Source organism: Myotis daubentonii, chromosome 3, assembly GCF_963259705.1.
Source record: "Myotis daubentonii chromosome 3, mMyoDau2.1, whole genome shotgun sequence".
In the NCBI taxonomy this organism is placed as follows: Eukaryota; Metazoa; Chordata; class Mammalia; order Chiroptera; family Vespertilionidae; genus Myotis; species Myotis daubentonii.
Window position 1 is genome coordinate 149,615,608 of NC_081842.1, and position 8,350 is coordinate 149,623,957.

Below are 8,350 nucleotides of genomic sequence, written 5' to 3' on the forward strand. Positions count from 1 at the left end.
TCCCTTCCCTTGCAAAAGCAGAACTTAGTGGTGTCCCTCTGCTGCCAGTAGACATGGGGTCCTTTCATGGAGTCACAAGCAAAGCATTTCGGAAGAGCCACGCATGGGAGGATGAGAGGTAGTGGTGAGGTTTATTGATGCTGGAGCAAACGCAAAAGTTCTGGGCTCAGCTCTGTCCTGCTGTGGGAAAAATCCAGCTTTGTTTTCATCAAGCCCAGAAGAAAGGCCAGTGTCCAAAATTTCTGTGCCATGCCAAAGCTTCGTCCAGTTCGGCCTCTGCCCTTGTCCAGCTAGCGTAGTCTGCTCCCAGCTGCACTCTGCCTGGCGTGCATTGCCCCATTCAGGCTTGGCTTGGAGCCGGCGCTTGGAGTCCACGCAGCTGCTGGGCCTCAGGTGGCTACAGGGCTCTCTGAAGAGAGAATGCATGAAAGAGCTGGGCCAGCGTGTGTTGAGAGAGAGACCGCTTTGTTAAGTTTGGATTATGTTATATTGGGTTTGGGAAGGACCAGGCTAACCAATGAACTAAGTTCAAACTAACCAATGAACTTCCTAATCTTTTGTGGGCTGGTATTGGGTCCTCCTCCTAACCAATCCATTTCCTAAATCTTACAGGGTTCTGTGTCCCTTCTCCAGTTCAATCCTTCTCCCAGGCTAGGCTCCTGCCCTTATGGTCACCATCTTAGTTCTTCCTGCACATGCCTCATAGAAGGACCTCCCCCTGAACCATCTTGGCTTCTTCTGCACATGTACCCAGCACAGGAATTTCCCCACTACTGTTTTCTTCTTCCCTCCCTTAGTCCTGGCGAGGGACCAGCTGTACCGTGTGGAGATTGGAAAGCTGGTCCTTCATCCCTACACGGGAAGGAGGGGTAGTAATCCCCTTGGCAGGGCAATGATCTGTTCCCCTGAGGCACATATGAATGCTGCAACTTCGTAGGGAACCAGGCTTAGTTTATTATGCTTGATGTCTGACTCTCTTTACTAATATCTAGCTACCTGTGCCAACAGACGTGTGCACTCGGCTGGTCCTCAGTCCAAGCATATTTCCTGGTCTCAGTCCCTTGTGCTCTGATACCATTGAGCTCTGAATCTTTAAGCTGAGTGACGAAGTTCTGTTCCAGCTCACAGGTGACAGACCCTGAATGCACAGCCTCTCCTTGGGGGTGATTTAGAAACCCAGAGCCAAAAGTCTGCTTAATGCCTCAGCCAGGGATGTTTCGGAAGACGAGCTTCTAGACTCAGCTGAGAATAGCCTGTGTGTACTGAGAACAAGAGTGTTACCTAGGCACAGGGAAGACCCTCTATTCGAAGGACAAACTGACATTAGCAGACATTCCTTGCTGGAACTTGTCAGATGGAAGAGCAAATGCTGAGTGCCAGCAGGACCCCAGCAGTTGGATAATTTCCAAAGTTATCATTGTTTATATATTTACTAGAGGCTCAGTGCATGAAATTTGTGCATGGGAGGGGCTCCCCTCAGCCTGGCTGCACCCTCTCCAATCCAGGACCCGTCGGGGATGTCCGACTGCCGGTTTAAGCCCACAGCAGTCAGACATCCCTCTTACAGTCCAGGATCGCTGGCTCCTAATCACTCGCTTGCCTGCCTGCCTGATTGCCCCTAACCACCTCTGCCTGCCAGCCTGATCGCCCCCTAACTGCTCCCCTGCTGGCCTGATCACCCCTAATCGCCTCTGTCTTGGCCCCCCACCATCATGGCTTTGCTCGGAAGGATGTCTGGAAGATGTCTGGTCTAATTAGCATATTACCTTTTTATTGGAATAGATAGATACATTCATATGTAATTTATATAGAAACTAGAGGCCTGGTGCACGAATTCATGCATGGGTGGGGTTCCTCGGCCTGGCTAGTGATTGGGGCCGATTGGGGTCGGCTGGCCAGGGGGAGGGACCATGGGAGGTTGGCTGGGCATGGAAGGTTGGCTGTGAGAGCACACTGACCACCAGGGGGCAGCTCCTGCATTGAGTGTCTGCCTCCTGGTGGCCAGTGCACTGGGCCTCTAGTAAATATATAGCAACCGGTCGATCAGTTATAACGGTAGCTTAGGCTTTTATATAAAGACTAGAGGCCTGGTGCACAAAAATTTGTGCACTCGGGGGGAAGGGGGGGTCCCTCAGCTCAACCTGTGCCCTCTCGCAGTCTGGGACCCCTTAGGAGATAACAACCTGCTGGCTTAGGCCTGCTCCCGGGTGGCAGAGGGCAGGCCTAATCCCTAGGTGCAGCCCCTGGTCGGGCTCAGAGCAGGGCCGATTGGGGGGTTGGGGCACCACCCCCTGTCACACTCAAGGCAGGGTCAATGGGGAGGTTGCGGGGCGACCCCCTGTCACGCACAGAGCAGGGCCAATCTGGGGGTTGGGGCATTGCCCCCTGTCATGCACAGAGCAGGGCCCATCAGGGGGGTTGGGGCTCCGTACCCTGTCATGCACAGAGCAGGGCCCATCAGGGGGTTGGGGAGCTCCCTCCTGTCATGCACAGAGCAGGGCCCATCAGGGGGTTGAGGAGCTCCCCCCTGTCACTCACAGAGTAGGTCCGATAGGGGAGTTGGGGCACCGTCCCCTGTCACATACAGAGCAGGGCGGATCAGTGGGTTGGGGCGCCGCCCTCTATCACCCACAGAGCAGGGCCAATCAGGGGGTTGGGGCGCCGCCACTCTCACACTCAGGGCAGGGCTGATGGGGACGTTATGGCTCTACCCTGTCACACACAGAGCAGGGCCGATCAGGGGGTTGGGGCGCCACACCCTGTCACACACAGAGCCACAGGGCAATCAGGGGGTTGGGGCCCTGCACCCAGTCACACTGATCCCGGTGCTGGGAGGCATATTACCCTTTTACTATATAGGATAGAGGCCTGGTGCATGGGTGGGTGCCAGCTCGTTTGCTGAAGGGTGTCCTGAATCAGGGTGGGGGTCCCCACTGGGGTGCCTGGCCAGCTTGGGTGAGGGGATGATGGCTGTTTGCATCTGGTCACACACCCTTCAGGGTGGGGGTCCCCACTGGGGTGCCTGGCCAGTCTGAGTGAGGGGCTGAGGGCTGTTTTCAGGCTGGGGGTGACTGAACTCCCAAACGCTCCTTTTTTCCTTTTTATTTATTTATTCTGGGCCAGCTTTAGCTTGAGGCTTGGCTCCAGCTCTTAGGCCTGGGCTGAAAGTTGGTTTCTGGCCTTTGCATACAATGTTGCGAACCTGCTGGCTGAAGTCCGGCGGTATTTGTTACAATGTTTGAAACTGCAGGCTCAGAGGCCTGCAGCCGCAGGTGGGGAACGTTGGAGTCCTCCGTCACTGAGGTAAGCAAGCCTCATGTTAGTTTCAAGCTGCCTGGCTGCCGGCTGCCATCTTGGGTGACAGTTAATTTGCATATCTCACTGATTAGCCAATGAAAAGGGTAGCGGTCGTACGTCAATTACCATGTTTCTCTTTTATTAGTGTAGATTCTACAGGTTCTGAGGTGGCACAAGTTTTGGAAACACACAACGTTTAAGCAGTTTCTCTTCTTTCATATACATGTGCTTACCTTTGACTCACAATATGTTTACTGACATGTTTTTATTATATTAATAAATCATAAGTTAACATAAATGTCCACTTACAAGGAGATGATTAGGTAAATTGTGATCCATCCATACAATGCCACACTCTGCAGCCATTAAAAATGAGATTAACAGCATACAGAAGTACTCATGATAGTTACTAAGTAAAAAGGCAGACTCTAATTTTATGTGAACTTAATTTTAACCCCTCCCCCACAAAATCAACAAAAGCAAAGCTTTATATACATATATGCATATATATTGAAAAATACTAAACTGGCTTATACTAATATTTACATAGTTATCTGTTCTTTTTGGGGTTTTCTATAGTGGTTATGTACTAATTAAAAAATTTAAAAAATGTTATTTTTTTAAGGACACTTAGAAATTGTTTATTTTGGAAACTCATGGGGTAAGACCCTGGACCTTCCACCAGCAGACGCAAACTGTGCACCGAAATCAAGTGCTAATGACGTGGGTTGGCCGACAGAGTGCAGGCCAAGGATTGTCAGGGTCATGGCTGCAACCTTCCCCTTCATTTCCCTGAGCTGATTAATCCTGGTATCAACCCATAAAGTGAAACTATCCACTTTGTTCATAAGGGCAGCATAACTCACATTCTTAACCCATGCTGCGGGCAGCGGGGCCTGGGAGGGTCTGCCGCTCGGCTGTGCTGACCCTCTTTCCTGCGGCAGGTCCACATTCAGGGGTGAGCAGCAGCACCTGCTCAGGAACTCCGGTGCCTGCTGGTGGCCCCGTCTGCTCGCCTCCCTTACTACCCTCAGAGATGAAGGGTCCTGTTACCCTCACCCTAACACCCTAACCAAATGAACCCCAAGGGCAAGCTGAAGGGTAAAAGGCGTCACAGATGGCGGCACCCTGCCTGAGAGGTATGGAAAAGGATAGAGTGCAAGGTGCTGGCTTTGCCTTGGTGGTAGTGGGGGTATGAGGGGTTTCTGCTGGCTGTGCTCAGGGGGGTCCCAGACATCTCTCACATCAACCCAAAGCCCCTATGATCCACTGTCCAGTTGTTGGCCATGGTAACCCCCTTCTACTCCCAGGGAGACAAAGCTTGAGACCCAATATCTCTTGGCTGTTGAGAGTCTAGAGGGCACATGGGCAGTGAGGTGCTAAGTAAGGGAACCAAGATCAACAAAATACCACCTACTTATTCATTTGTTCATTTAACGCATTTTGAGTGCTTACTATGTGCTCTGTCACTATAGCAGGCAGCACGGCAGATAAGGACCCTCTCTTCATGGAGCTAACATTCCCGGGTGATAGGAGACACCTGACAAGTAGGTAACTAATAAAGTATAATGGTAAGTATTGTCGCGAAACTATAACATCATGATGTGATGGAGTACCTGAGGGCAGGGTGCTTGGTTCCTGCAGAAGCCACCGTGTCCAGCAGGGAGGGAGGGGAGGGAGGGAAGTGAGGGCAGGGAGGGGAGTGACCCTCAGTACAGCACTGAGACAGGAGAGAAAGAAGTTAAGGGAAGATCCTGACAAGTGGGACGAGGGAGTCGGAGCCCACAGCACAGGCTAAGCCCCTAGGCCCTCTCACCAGTGCCCCCGCCTCCACCCACGATCGAAGAGAAACAGTCTATGGCAGGAAACCTCTGTGGTGGCTGCAGAAGTCACTAAGAACTACCTAACACAAGATCAAGATGGAGGGAAAATTTACCGGAGACCCCAGAGCTGGTTATACCATCATTATCCTGAAAGCTGGCACCACAAGTAGAAGGGGCCGAGGGGGACAAATGCCACGACACTTTGGAATGGACCATGCTAGGAGCAAGGCCCCTCCCCGCTCTTCTCCCCACCAGCCAGGAGGTGGAGACAGAATTTAGCGCCACAAAATTCAAAAACTGGAAGTATAAAATCCCAAGAACTAACTGACCATGTGCGCAACTTACTCGCGAGTTCACCCCGTCCGCTTGGACTGCACTTACTTCTTTCACAGCATCGGCCTCATCTGGCCTCTGTCTTTGTCTCTACTGAATAAAACTTGCTTTTGTTCGCACTCTGACTCATCCTTGAAATCTTTCCTGCAAGGGTGAAGAACCTGTGAGAGTGAAGACCCACTTAGGAATAGAGGAGAAGAACCTGGAGGGGGGAGAGAGAGAGAGAGAGAGAGAGAGAGAGAGAGAGAGAGAGAGAGAGAGAGAGAGAGATTATGTACTGGGCTCTCCCTTTAGCTTGAGTTGCTTCTCCTGAGATTCATCTCACTGATGGTCAAGGGGATCCACAAGGATGATGTACAAGTGGGTCCTTCAGAGAATGGAGGGAGTTCAAAGACGCATAGGGGCCTATGCAAATGGAGAGGACAGTAGGGATCTGGCTTGAGATGTCCTCTGCCCACTTCCTCTGCCTCAGAACCCAGCCTGACGACTCACCTTTGAGCTTCCAGGAGAGAGGCCTGCAGGCGAAAGCAGGAGAAACGTCTATCCCGGAGAACTCTGAGAGGCGCCAGGCCAGAAGCAGTTCTGATATGTGGGTGTACATCTGCATACTAAATGCTCAATCCTCCCGTTATATCACCATTTTAATGACCGAACATGAGATACACAGATGTGTCTCGGTGCTGAGGTTCCTGGGCCTCGGAGAGGCCTGCAGCTCTGGGAGGACCGGAGCCTGCACCCTCTGTGCAGACATCAGCCTTCTTACGGGAGAGTCACCCCAAGAAGCAGGGAAGGCAGCCAGGGTTGGGCGGTGACCTTCCCAGAAGGTGGGAAGAGGGAGAGAGGAAGACATAGAAGGAAAAGGAAAGACGGGCCAAATCATCCTTCCTTTCCTTTCAGTCCTTCCTACTCACCAGTAAGCTGCAGGGAGAGTATTGGTAGAACACGTTCACAGTGCAGTAAAATCAATTGCATTCATTTTGGCAGCATCTCCTCTGTTCTGGTAAGAATGAAATACATAGGCAAATGTGAGCTATGAAATACAGAGTATATAATTCAGTGATTACACATATGAATTAGATGCTCTCATATTTGCATTTAGAACAGGCATTGAATAATATAGAAACGAATGGCAAAAGTCATGCTAATAACTTAAAATGTTCATTTTTCTTTACTTAGAACAACACTATATATCTAATAAATTAAAAAACAACAACAACATGGAAAATAAAGAGAGACCATGGATGAAAAGCTTTGTAAGTTAATAATTTATTTCCTTTCTTTAAGTTTCAGGTGGGATGTTATACACTGAATGCTTGTATCCACCACTTCCCCCCAAAATTTATATGTTTAAATTTTATCTTCAGTGTGATGGTATTTAGGAGGTGAGGAGGATCTTTTTTTTAAATTTAATCCTCATCTGAGGATATGTTCAGAGAGAGCAAGGGAGAGAGGGAGAGAAAGAGGGAGAGAGAGAAAGAGAGAGAGAGAGGAAAAACATCAATCAGTTGCCTTCTGTATGTGCCCCAACAAGGGACTGAACTCACAACCTGGGCTTGTGCCCTGACTGGGAATTGAACCTGTGACCCTTCGGTCCTTGGGCCGGCGCTCTGACTACTGAGAAAAACTGGCCAGGGCTATTTTAATACTTTTTAAAGGCACTTTTTCCTGCCTTTTGAACAAGAGACTCTACATTTTCATTTTGCACTGTGCCCTGGCAGGGAGTTTATATACACGTTGCAGGTATTTTGAATTTTTCCATATTACCATCCTCGAACCCCAGATGAGTCTTGGGCCCCCTCCTCACCTCCTCCTCATAAGGAGGGAATGCCTGGGCCAGAGGCCAAGCGAAGAGGCTGGGGGCCATGTTGTCAGAGGAGCCTGAATGGGGCAAACAGCCTGCCCCCTTATTTTTATTTATTTATTTATTTATTTATTTATTTATTTATTTATTTACCTTTCCTCAAGAATCATAAAGTCCAGATAAAGGTGCTGGACCCCCTCAGCCAGATTCTCACTAAGGCTCCAGACCTGCCTGTAGCCTATACAGCTCCAGGCTGCTCCTGGCTCAACAGCAGACAATGTGGAGGCTTGCGGCCAAAGACCCACTGAGGAATAGAATTTTCCCCTGTGTGTACGTGTGTGGCGTATGTGCGTCTCCCTCGGGGCTTAGCTTCATCGTAGGGACTTGGTCAAAGATTTAGGGTGCTTGGTTAGGGCTCCCAAACTGCCTTCTCAGTGTAAACAACCAGGGAGTCAGCTCTCAGAATCCATCCCCACACAGCTCCCTCCTGGACGTCTGTCAGCGCCAGGGCTGAGGAGAAAGAGTGGTGAGGACTGATGAACTGGTGAGAGGCCCTGGGAGGGGCAGTGCAGGGAGGACAGACCTGCCAGGGCGGGAGCCTCCCCCAGAGGAAGGCAGTGGGTGTGGGGACGTGAGGAGCCCTTCTGCTAACAAGCGAGTGAGGACAGGCGAATCAATCACGCCAGCCTGGTGACACCACCGCAGCCCCTCCTGTCAGCAGGGCGGGCCTCTCCTCACCTATGCTGGACGCGTCCTGAGCTGTGGGACATGTGCCAGGCCAGGCCCTTTCCGCGGCTGCAAGCTGCCTGCTCACTGCTGCCTCTTGAGCACACTTGGGGCTTGAGTGTCCAAAGAATCAACCAGAGTAAAACAAAAACCCTTACAAATAACTGAGCTCCTCACTGAGGGAAAGGGCAGGGCTGCCGTTTTGTCTTTCCATGGACCATCCTTGCTCAATGGGGAATTGAGGAATATTATTGGGAGAAGCCGTTCATTCATTCAGTGTTTATTATCAATCTATTTCATGGAAGAAGAGAAGAAAATCCAGGGCAGAAGAAAACTCACTCCCTGGGGTGAAAGCTAAGTTTAGCCAGTG